The following is a 12777-nucleotide window of genomic DNA, read 5'->3' on the forward strand; positions in this document are numbered from 1 at the left end:
AGCAGTGCAATTCTTGGGTTGCAATTACAGAACGTCCCCTCGCCTGACGGGAGCGAGTAGGAAAAAGCAGTCATTTCATGTGAAATCTTGAGTATGTTTTCCTCTTCTTTTCGATCTGGGAGATACCATAAAGTTAAACACCGTGGTGCGATATTTTTAAAGGCTGAATAATTTTATGACCACTAATAACATCTGCAGTTCCGCCTTTTTAAGAGAAGGGTAATCAAATTTCATGCTTCAGGGTATTAACCCATCACAGCAAGTACCAAAAATCAGCCCTTTATTTTATTCTTCTCCCAGGAGCTAAGCAGCATGGGCTGCCTGGTCTCAGCCTCGTTCAGCTGGGAACTGGACTCTAATGACAAATTTTTTGTTCTGGCCTGGTAAGAAGTAAGGTTCTGGACTTAAAATTTGACATTTGTGGTTGCTCACGTACCACGGCAGATACCAAAGTATCCTCTGTAAAATCTGTATTTTTCTTTCTCCGTAGTGGTTCGAGCACACCTCACCTGTAGCCCTGTGTGCATTAAAGCAGCACGGGTACTGCCACGGGAGCTCACCCCAGAAGGTTTCTGATTTTGCTCCCTGAAATGCAGCTCCCTGGGCTGAGCAGGACGGTGGCTGCAGCCGTGTGTAAACGAGCACCGCAGAAATAAGAATTAAACCAGGATCCAATACCCAGCGCAGAAAGAAAAGACGAGCCTTAGCTAAACAGAGCTCAAGCGTTCAAATGTTTGGAGTGAGATGTCAAACCAAGGCTTCGGCGTGCTTGTCATGGGGAAGACTTTCTGTGGTACCTCGTGTGAGAGCAGACATAACGAACGCCGTGTTCTGTCAGCTTCCGACCACGGATTTCTTGCGTTTTCCGTCTTTGATTTCTCACTACACTTAATAAAATTGCTTTTCACTTTCCTGCCCACGTGCTCTTCATGTTCCTAGTGAGCCGTAACTTCTCTACAGCATTTTCTGCCTCCCAGTCATTATATCCTTGTCATTATAGCCATTTATGCCAGATTTCTTCTTTAAATACATTTTTCAAAATGCATTTCTTTCCTTTTGATACATTTCTTTTATTTTTTGGATAGTTTGCAGAAGGTCTTGGGTGTTGCAGCATGGATGTATTTTTTTTGTGTCGTCCCCCCACCCCCTTCCATTACAGTTCCTTTCTTGTCTTCTGGCAAATTTGACTTCTCTCTTTTTTTTTTGGTCTTTTATGGGATGTTGCCAGATATGCTGAGCCAAAGCTGTTTCATTTCCTCAATTTTGACCTGATCTTTTTGACTCATTTACAAAAAAAAATAATAAATAAATTTTAAAAAAAATCCTTTTCTTTCAACTTTTCATCTGATTCATTCTTTGTTTGCCAAAATCTTTTTCTTTCTACATTTCATTTGATTCGTTCCTTCTTCGCCCAATCTTTGAGTCCAGTTGACGGCTTTTGGTACCATCTCTCACACGAGAAATACCAGGTGGAATTAGGTGATATCACAGTAAAATCAGCCTCTTGTGCTACGATGCCTCCAAGGACGTTGCCCATGAGGTACTGACAGTCCTGGTTAGCGAGCCAATTTTGGTATTTCTTTACAATTTCCTGCTGCTGATGACACGTCTGCCTCTGGGCATCACCTCCTCTAGCACCAGAAGATGTTTGGACCTGCCTCTGCCCGCTCTGGTTTGGTCGCAGTTCCCAAAAAACCTGAGCTTGCTGCAGCCACTGACCATGGGCTGGTCTGCACAGGAGGCAGCCGAGGCTAAAGGGGGAGAGATTTTCATGGGGACATCTCACTTCGTAGCACGCCTCCTTGTGCTTTGCATGTTTTCAGAGCTTCGAAGGTCCCAGCGAGTGAGATTTTCATGTGAGGAACATGCAGGCGCTATTTTGGCTTCACACTGCCCTTCCTGCGCGAAGCTTATCAGAAGGGGAACGAAAAGTTGTCTTGCTCTGCCCTCTTATGATGGCATCGCATCTCCAGCTGTTTTTTATGAGGCATGTCCTGGCTGCAGCTAAGAGGCTGTCACGTTAAAACCTAAGATATGTGCGTGGATGCTAAGGTCTAAGGGACTGTGTTTAACAGGATTGACTTCAGGAATTGATGTACACACGCACTGCCCACTTGTTTCTTCTCCTTCTTGAATCCTCGTCTTAACAAATTATTTGCATGGTTTATTCAAATAATTACAATTATTTGAATGGTTTCGGTGCATTTCTGCACCAAAAAAAAAAAATTCATGTTCCAAGTGAGGCTGAGCCAGGGGAGCCCACCCAGCAGAGCAGAGGCTGCGTTAGCTCAAGCCTGGAGCCGAATCCCCCCGGGTTTTCCACCCCGTCCTGGTGTTAGCCCCCTCTCCCTGCAGGGCACGCACAAAATTTGATTGCAAAGAGTTGCAGACAAGCCGGGATGAGATGAATTAAATCATACGTGTTGTTCTTGCAAACAAAACGCTCCAGCATCGGCCTCTGGAGAACAAAAGGAGGCTAAAAATCTTCGCAAATGATGAAATAATGAAGAGAAACTCTGAAACTCCTGGCACGGCCCCTATTCATCATTTACATTGCATTGCATTAAGCAGCATGTGCAGAACTCGTGGCCAGCACTTGCACTCCTCTGCTTCAAACTGAATAAAAAGGGTGGTCCGTGCTGCTCGCTGGCGTTCGTGTGCTCACCAGAGAGCTTGCAGAAGATGCTGACGAGGTTGCAGCACTGAGCTCGCAGCCCAAGGTGGTCCATTTTTCATTGTCCTTCCACACAAGCCCAGGAATACAAGCCCATTGTGCAAAGACACCGGGGGCCAAAGGAAATGGTTGCAGCATGACTTCAGCCCTGGAATCTTATTATGAAAATGCCCAAGTGCATTAAGCGAAATGGCGAGCCTATTCACGGGAGACACAAAGGAGTGGACAAGGATGCGTGTGGCAACACTTGTGTTGCAATTGTGGTTCCCCCTCACTGCTTTTAACCTGTCATTTCCCTGATTAACTCAGCAGTCAGTATCTCAAGTTTTGAACCACGCTCCAGCACTTCCAGGTGTTTTCCAGGGCTCTCTCATCAGATGCGTGGAAATACTCCGGGGATGCTGGGGTGCTCGTGTCCATCTGAAATGCATGCAACATATCAGTTAAACATATCTGCACTCAGCCTTTACCCAATGTTCCCAAAAGGAAATAATCCCCGCACCACCACCAAAAACATCGTGCCGTGCTTAGAGAGCCAAAAGCTTTCTTCACCTGTTCCCATTTCCCACCCTCCTTTCTATTTCTCATTTTTTTTTATATGTTTGCCCATGATGTGTGTTACCCATCCACCGGTGTGAGCACACTCTGGGGCCCAAGCACTCCTCGATGTGACCCCCATGCACAGGAGCTGCCTCCAGCTGCATTTCCTGACAGCCAGAAGCAGGAAGAGCAGGAAAGTGCGTTTGCAAAAGAGATTATATTCTTAATATCGGGAGCTCCTGCTGACAGGAGCAAGCTTTCCGAGCTGGCTGGAAAGCATTCAGCAGATTTCACGTTCTTAAATAACGGAGTGAAGGCAGTGCCTCGAAATCCAGAACCCGTTTGATTGAGTGATGGATGTTAAAAAGTGCCAAACTGCACCCAGAAGGAACACCCCCAGACACTGCGAAGCCATGCACCTAATGCAATAAAAGAGCTGGGGGGAGAGTGGAAAGAGGAGATGCTGTTGCTGGAATGGCAGCCCTCAGTTATGTCTTTGGAAAGGAAAGGAAACCCAAATGTACCGAAACATTGGGATTCCAAGGTCATCGCATCCACTGATCCAACCCCCTTTTCACCCAGTGGCTGGGATTCTGCTTGCATGCTCCATTACTAAAAATAAACAAACAAATAAATAAATAAGAGTTGTTTTTCTTGTACAAATGCCACTGTCCTTGACTCAGGACTTTGTGCGAGAGTAAGGAAATTCAGTAAAAGAAGAAAAGAGAAGAAAATTAGCGACGGCCTGCAGCCACACAACCCTAAACTGGGATCTCGTTGCGGTTTATGAAATCAGCTTCACTGGTCCTAACTGGAAGGGGAACAAGGAGCTGCCAAGGATCTCCCAGGTATGAGAGGAAATGGCACTGACGCTCGAATCCCCAGCTACCTAGAAAGACAGATTGATAGCTCAGCGTGTGGCACTGCTCAGCAGAGGCCAATAATTAACCCGATCGCTTTAGTTGTATTAGAGGTCAGTACATGCTGTCCTGCTTAATAAAAAGAAAAATTCTCATTGTGGCATTTGGTTATCGTTCGGCATCTAGTCCAGCATCCTTCTTGCCGCAACCGCTGTTGCTCACTGCTCCAAATTAACACGCGGCTCACTGGATGCGTTATTTTATTTTTTTTTTGTAATGCTGTCCACAGACACTGGAGAGCAGAAATACCTCCTAGAAACCAGCAGTTCCTAAGCACAAGATTTGATTATCTTATTTTAGCATGCGCATTATGGCCCAGATTTGGAGCTGCAGCTGTGTTGTGCCGCGGGGACTGGCTCCGGTCTAATTTGGAGCAACGGCAGAGCAGGAATTGGTACAATTACCGTGCCACAATGCTGCTCCAGCCACAGCTCCATTTCCCAATTAGCCTCTGCACCAGAAAGCTCAGAGACAAGATGATAAGGAAGGGGCTCTACGTGGCTTGGGGAGACTCCACGGCAGGTAGAAATCCCCCGCTGACCGAATCTGTTGAGACTACAGCTGCTTCATGTAATTAGAGAGGCATAAAGCAGTCGGCTATAGGACCAGATCGTCCACTGCAACTTACTGAGGTTATTCTGGCCCAAAGGATGCAATTAATTATTATCATTACTTGTGTATTTAGGAAATCAGCCTCTAAATTTAGTAAACGTAATAGGATACGAAGTGTGTTGGCCAGAAAACATGGTAAGGACCGTTGTCCTGTGTGGACGACAGAACCTCACTGTAAACAACCCATAAACAGCTAAAAGGCCAGCTTTGGCCTTAGAAAAGAATGCAACGAACCCCAAAACCCAAGAATCCTAGGTATGAGACCAATTCCCACAGGACCAGACCTATTTTTCTACCAGAAAAACCTCCTGCTGGGGAGCTTTTGGACTGGGAAAAGGAAATTCTACCTATAGAAGGTTTACAAGGAACTCAAACGATACCTGTGAAAATGGTGAAAAGGGTATCGGATTTTGCTGCTTTTATGGTCATTTCAGTGGGCAGCGTGTGCTTTGCAGGCAGGGTACGGAAGCATTTATGGAAGGACGACCCCACAGGGTCGGCCTGGTTCTAACCCAAGAGGGGATTTTTATCACGAAGCACACCTGGGAATCTGAAGGGGTCCCCTTTAACTCCGAACAGGGCTGTGCTACACATAAAGCATCCCCAAACCATTAGCACGTGAGTAATGACATGCAGGATGCCAAAAAAGAGCTGCTGTCCTTTCAAGGGCAAGTTAAATTAAACAGCAGTGCGACGATTAGGGGATCCTGTGGTCTTTTTTTTTTTTTCTGCTCAGGCAACATTCAATGATATCTAATGTGGTCATCTTCAAAATGTTCGGCACACATGGGAGAACAGAAAAATGATGGTTTTGACCCAAGATTCTTCCCTCTCCCTTTTGTGTAGGCTGAATTTGCCTTGCCTCAGAGGTAAATTTTGATGGACTGCTGCATTTTTACAGGGCTATCCACAGCGCACTCCCCCCCAAATATTTTGCCAGTGGCCTCCTAAGCAGGAGACCGACAAATAAATCTTTTGGACGGCTCGTTTGGAAGGGCGAACGCAGAAGAGAAGGCAAACTTTCTTTCTTTCCTTTTGTACAAAATTTGGAGGACTAATTTCCCAAAGCTAATGCATACCAGACAATGCAGTACAAGCCCCTCCAGGCTGCTCCATGAATGAGGTCTTTCATGCGCTGCACACTGCCGCGCTTGTTCCCTGAAGTAGCGCTTTCTGGTCGCTGACCTCTCAGCTGGCACGGGCAGAGGACGCTGGACCCGGTGCCATTTGTCTGGGAGCTGAAAAAAAATTAAAAAAAAGTGGAAGCGCCCTCCCAGCTGCTCCTTTCCGCACCTCCTACCACGCATTTGGGCTGCGTCTGACACTGGGGATGGAGCCGCAAGATATTCTGCAAAATTAAAAACCTCGGAGGTTGATGGGCTCAGCTGGCAGGATCCCCTAAAAGTCAGCTCTCAGCAGCCCAAATTTCTGGAATCTCTCGCACTTCGGGTGTCCTAAACCCACAACACGCCGGGAACTCAGTCTGTAACTTCTCCTCATCCTGAATGAACGCTCCCAAAGTGAATCGGGCAGCAATAAGCAATTTCCAGAAGGCAGCCTTCTGTCCTAGCTCCTTAACGAAGGGCAAAATAATTCCTGCTGCAAGTCACTCCTGGATGCTGTAAAGGCAGGGTTAGCGATGAAGAATTGGAGCAAGGAGGAATATTTCACGTTAAACCGAATGGTTTCTTAGTCTCCCCCGAATTCTTCCTTCCAGACAGACGTGCACGCAGTTCCTCCTGCTGCATGCTCATCCCTGGAAGATCAAGTTTAATGAGATGAATGCAGCTGAAGAGCCCAGAGCCCTGCAAAAAGTGGCATTTCCAAAAGCCACCCGGGCTCCTCGCCGTGCGCATGGTGCCCTCTGGTGCTCGTCCCTGCACAGCCGGGGGCCAGATCCTGACCGCGGGACCTGGGCACCTCCAGGTGGCCGAGCAGAATCACGAAAATTAATGCTGAAAGAAATCCGCATCCCCATCGGGAAATACACATGGAACTGTTTTTTTTTGCTTGTTTGATTGATTGCTTTTGGTTTTAATGATGCTCCCTTCCTCTCCCCTCCATTGCCCTCCCTGAGCAGCAAAGGAGGGGAGAATCCTGCACAGGTGCCCCCAGGAGTGGTTTCCTTTTCCCCTGCCCTGGATGGAGGTGTGCAGGCACACAGCAACAGAAGAAAATGCCCCTGAGAGCAGCAAAAGCACAAAAAGACGGGAGGGTCGCAGTCGGCAGCCCCAATCCTGCCTGGTGCATGCTGCAATCAGTGGGTGCAGCCCAGCTGAGGCTCCTCAGCACCGGCATCACCAGCACCAGCATCACCAGCACCACCAGCATCACCAGCATCACCAGCATCACCAGCATCACCAGCATCACCACCACTGTTACAGGCAGCTGCCAGACGAGGTCACTCCAGAACAAGATACAGGAGATTCTCCCCCTTGTGCCTTCCCTCGCCTTTTCACTAAACGAGAGACAAATTTCTCCGTCGAGCCTCAAGTGTCTCAGCGCTAGATAAATAAATAAATACAGTTTCGTTCTGCCCTTCCAGAGCACAGCAGCTGACGGTTTTTTGATGGCCATTATTTCCCCAAGAGCACGATGCGTAAGTGGCACTGACACTGAGCGTGTGATCAGCACAGCACATAACAGCATCTGACTCAGGAACTTGTAATATGCAGCTCTTGGTGTTGCTTTGAGTGCTCCCAGCTCTGTCACTTTTATTGCTGCTTTCCATCACTGCAACGATGCCGGGCAACTGGACGTGCTCTGTGTCCTCGCACATCTCCACCAGCTTTGCTTCTGTGCTCTGGTCAGAAGAAAAGTGCCCGGCTCTGGGGGCTGCTGCTGTCAGACCCCAAAAATTTGTCCCCTGTATTCGTGGAGCTGCTAAATGTCGTCGTGAAGAGCTGGGGAAAATAAGCCAAAAGTTCTGCAGCTGAGCGATTGTCCCTGGTGTGTTCTTTTAACTTTCTTCTTTTTAAGTTATGCCATATTGGAAACATCTGAGAGGGAGCAGCTTTCACATACCTTCTAGAATAAGGATCTTGTAAATGAGAAATCCACATAAACATAACTGCTTGTAAAAACAAACTGAGTTTTAATAATTGCATTTGCTTTCACTTTCTTAACGATGTCACTTTTCTTAACTATGCTCAGCTGTTTCAGAATTACCGTGATTTGCCCATGAGTAATTCCATCACTTCAAGTGCGTGGCCAACTCTTACACAGATTAAAGCCAGATAGCTAGGAGTACTATCACTCGTAATACTACCAAGCATTGAGTGATTTCTAACACTTGGAGCAAATTCAGCAAATGATTCAGCAGGCTCTTAGATCCCCAAACCCGTGGCTCAGCGAGGAGCAGTGCCCATAGCACAGCCCCATGTGCGGTGACTGCTCGCTTCTCCTCTTTTTCCAGATCTGGCCAAGCTTTGCTCCACACAGGTAGGCTGCTGCTGCTTCTCCTTTGCAGAGGTCAAAGAGAAATTCTGTTGTTTTCCACTTCTCCCTCATCTACTCCTCCCTCTCTTTAAAATACAACTTCTTCTATGATACTGATCTAAGTTCTATTCTAAGACACGTGCGTCTTTGCAGCCACCAATATTTGCAGTCACCTTGCAGATGGAATTGGTGTTTGATTCCTAGCGAAAGAACATTTCCTGTACCATTAGAAATTAGGGTGTACTAGAGAAAGGAAAAAGAAACCTATTGGGGAATTTGCAAAAGTTGCAAATAGAGCACCTTAGAAGACCTGCAGTGAAAGGCACACAGCAGGAATTTCCAAATTTAAATGGTTGTCTCAGTGGGCGGTTCATATTACTATCTTCTTCATGATTCCTCCCTTTGTTCTAAGAAATATTTTTGCTTTTCAATAGTGTGATGTTCCTGGAATTTTCTTTGTAGTGAAAATGCTTAACCTTAATGTAGAAATTATGCAGAAATCTAAGCCTACAGCTATTCAGAAAGCCAGAGCAGGGAGAGATTAATATTCTTCCTCCTTCTATCCCTCCTCATTCTTAACAAAGGTACAACGAGTCTGTTCAGACCTGTGATTTGAATGAGGAGGAACTCTAGATGTCTTGGTAAGAGAAAAATTAAGAGTCTCTCTCAGGAAAAGCCTCTCATTAATTTGTGTAACATGTTAATGTAGGAGATCTCAGTAACAACCAACCTTCCTACCCCTGGCAATATGCATCAATTAAGATGGAAATACCCCTCATTATATCGTAAGATAAAATACTTTAATCTCAACAAGTCCGTGCTTCAAAGGAAGCCCCAAACGCATGCGTTTATCTTTAACACCAAAAGCTTCAAGCATTTCGAGAGGTACGATCTCAGCCCACGGAGCTGCGTTAACTTCTGCAGGAGCACTGGGCGGGAGTGCACAGGAGGTGTGATTACACACCGGTGTAAAAAAAATAAAATAAAAAATACGACCTCTGTGTGTATATTTTTAAGGAGCTGCACTTATTCACCAAGTCAAGAATCAGCCAGGATTTTCATAAGACACTGCTGAGTTTTAAACGCAAAGTGAAAGGTAGTAGACATGCAAATTGCTTTCTTGTAATTGGAGAAAAAGACTTTGCAATATGCAATTAAAAATAATTAAAAGTACTAAACTGTAAATCACTGTCTTGAAACAAGAATGCTGATATTGAAGCTGATTTCATGTAATTTGAACTCTGCTTTTGAGGAATGAAAACATCTTGTTGATGTTTAGTTCTTGTTTAATAGTGTGTTCTATAAAGCAAACTATTTTGCGGTGGGGTAAAACTCAATTTATCTTTTCATATTATTTTTCCTCAAGTGAAAAAAAATCATGATTGAGAGTAATAAAAGCAAGGTAGTTGACAATGCATTGTGGTTTAACAGCTTCCTGATTATCAATTCCTTCCTGGCAATTATTTCTTCTGTGGTCTCATCCGATGAGGCAAGTCCACTTGACATTCCTCTTCTTGAAGACATTTAGTAACCTACACGTTACGTAGATGAAGAATTTTGAATGGTGGCCATTGGAAGCGTTTCCAATTCACACGTTTTTCTGCAGAGCACTTCACTTGCCTGCAGGACTCTGGCTTTGCATAAAAAAAAAACCACGGGCTGCTTCCTGGACACAAGGTCTCATTTAGGTACGTGACACTTGGCTTTATGGCCAAAACGTTGATAAGGTGACTGATGAAAATCAGATTCCAATTAATAGGGAGAAAATATGATAGAATACGTAGCACGTCATCCACAAGTTTTGTAATTGGTGAGGCCACCAAGGAACAACTCGTGTTCTTGATTTCAAGAATGATCGTGTGTGTGTGTGATTCTATATTCTGACTTAAGCTTTAAAGTCTTTGCTCGTGTTAATATTTGTAATGCTTCATTTTTTTCCCTTTAAAGGGAAAAAAAAAAATTTCCCTTTTCCCTTTCAGCACTGAGATACCCCTACATTCTGGCTGCCCCTCACCACTGCTCTTTTTTCTTAAATGCTGCTCTTTTTGCTCTTTTAAAGACCAAAAAAGAACCATCAAGTATTTCGGACAATAGGCTGGGCAGACACCGTTACACCAGCGAACAAGGGCTGTACGTGCACAGCCAAACCACCCCGACTAACCGATCGTACCGAATACAACTTCCGCCACGACAAGGAGTTCATAACCAAAAAGGAAGTTTCACCCTTTTGTTCTCATCACCGGTGTTTATTTTCCAGTGAAAAAGTCTGAGCCAGAAAGCCATATACAAATTACAGAGCTGTAAAGCAGACCAAAGGTACGTCCGTCTGGTAAAGGCTGAAATCGAGCCTGGAGAGCAAGGGATCTTTTGAGAACGTGGTCTTAACAGTTTTAAAATGGATTTGGGGTCAGTTTATGCAAGCAACGATTGTAAAATGTGTTGTTAGTAAGTCCATAAGAATGAATTCAGGGAAGGTGGAAACTATATATAAAACTGTAAAAATCAGGAAACAAAACTGTATTTCAGTAATACTAAAAGTACATTAAACAGTAGGAAAGTTCAAATACTTGATTTTAATGGTGTGTAACTTGATTTCACTTGGATGAACAACCTTAGCCAGCAGAATAGCGATTCTTATTAAACTAATGATTTAGTTTCCTGGAAATTAGACATTAAGATTCCTTTTCTTCTCTGCTAGCAGCTGGAATGGAGATGAAGGTATCTTTGTAAAGCATAAGGTTTTTTCCTGCAAGTTTGAAGAATGAGAATTTCTTTCAACTTCATGTTTTTAGATTATCTTAATTTATGTGTAATTAAAAATATATATATTTGATTTAAAAATACATACAGGATGGTTTTTCACTGGCTCAATCCCGTTTCCGTCTTCATAGATATTTTGTAATGAACTGATAGCTCATCATGCTACCTATGAGACTGTGTGTGTATACATACATTTATGTTAACAAGGTTTTCTTTCTTCTTAAAAGCAAAAGGATTAGCTGTTTTTGTGGCATTTTTAAATACGGCATTGCTTTTATGACTTCTAGTACAAAACAGGGCAGCACAAAGACGCGAATTAGTTTAATTTTCAAGGCTGATCCTATTTTTTGAGGAGATCATCTGACAGTGATGAAAGAACAGAGAGAAGAAAATATTATTAGTTTTCAGAACCACAAATTATCAAAGGCATGTATTCGGTACTTCATGCATTCCGAATTTATGTATTTCGGTATTAATAAGTTTTTACTGTAAGAGGGGAGCTCATTAGTAACAAACAGCAGCAGAGGAGAAATACCACAGTGTACTTTTCGGCAGAAGAACAATTATGAGTCATCGCTGTGATGAAGCTAAGGGAAAAAAAAATGCGGTTCTAGAAGGTATTGAGAAAGGCACTTGCTACAAAGACGTGCTAGTATCAGCATCGTTATCATCAGGAGCTCTCTCCCAGCCTTAGGCTCTTAATTAAACATTATTTCTGCATGTCCCCAGTACTACCACAAAAGATGGATTCCCAAGGGAGAAGGATGTGGCAAAATTATCCCATTTTCATTGCATCTTCCAGGTTTTCAACTAGGTTTTCCTTCAAGCTTTGCTCTGAGGCCCTTGCAGGAGCGTATCAGAGGAAACACACCGTCACCCAAGTTTATCACACAGCTACCACACAGCTTTAAGCCAATAAACAAATGAAATCAAACTTTGTCAACTGATAGTGGTCTAACTAACAGACTCCTCCATCCTGGGGGAAATAAAATATATTTTAAAAAATAAAAATTAATTTAAAAAAAATAGATTTTCAGTTTTCCTTAAGCTCCCAATGTCCCTGAGCTAAAACACCCAAAGGATGCTCCTCCACCAGAAGAGACCAAGAGGTCTCTGGGGTTGGGAACATGATGCCAGCAAGTCTTCTGCCAAAGTCAGTATTAAAAAAAAAAAAAAAAAAAAAAAAAAAAAAACACCTGATAAGAGAATTTATTTAAAAAAAAAAACCCTCCACCCTCAAATAATATCTTGAGATAGATTATTTGGAGATTTATATTTTTTATGTTTTGGAGAGTTCTATATTTTTATATAAATCTACTTGTGTAGAAAGTACATGAATATTTTGTTTTCCTGTGGTCTATGTTCCTCATGTTCTAACTAACAAAAAATATCAAGCAAGCTGAGAAAGAATAGCAAAACAGAATTTTATTCTTAAATACCACACTGAAAATCATCAAAAAAAAAAACAAAAAAAACAAAAAAAAAACGAATCTTAATACGTAAACAGCCCGTTCGAAGCAGTGCTTCATCTACCCCAGGCCCGTTTTCTTTCTTTCTTTCATTTTCCCTTTTCTCGCAACCCCCAGGACGCATGATGTGTGTTACACCCCTGTCTCGTGTGTTTCCTCCCACCCTGGGGGTCCCTGGGGATGACAAAGGGATGCGGTGAGCGTCCATGGGGCAGACCCAGCGCTCGGCCGTGCTCAGCACATCAGGGCAAAGCCACCCCGGGGTGCACAGTTCCCGAAGACGCTTCCAGGAACCTCAAATAAGATTATTTGCACAACTGTTTTAACGGACAGAAACTATTAATCTTCAACTAGGAGGCGATGA

The 12777-nt window shown here is 43.9% G+C and overlaps 1 long non-coding RNA gene across 1 annotated transcript; it reads right to left on the reverse strand.

Annotated features, from left to right (window-relative positions):
* Positions 1-1064: 1064 nt before the first annotated feature.
* LOC137845793 (uncharacterized) lies at positions 1065-6589 on the reverse strand. The gene is made up of 3 exons (XR_011090276.1): positions 5826-6589; positions 3739-3826; positions 1065-3094 (listed from the first exon to the last, which is right to left on the reverse strand). It is a non-coding gene; the product is annotated as an uncharacterized lncRNA (long non-coding RNA).
* Positions 6590-12777: the final 6188 nt, after the last annotated feature.

Source organism: Anas acuta, chromosome 28, assembly GCF_963932015.1.
Source record: "Anas acuta chromosome 28, bAnaAcu1.1, whole genome shotgun sequence".
In the NCBI taxonomy this organism is placed as follows: Eukaryota; Metazoa; Chordata; class Aves; order Anseriformes; family Anatidae; genus Anas; species Anas acuta.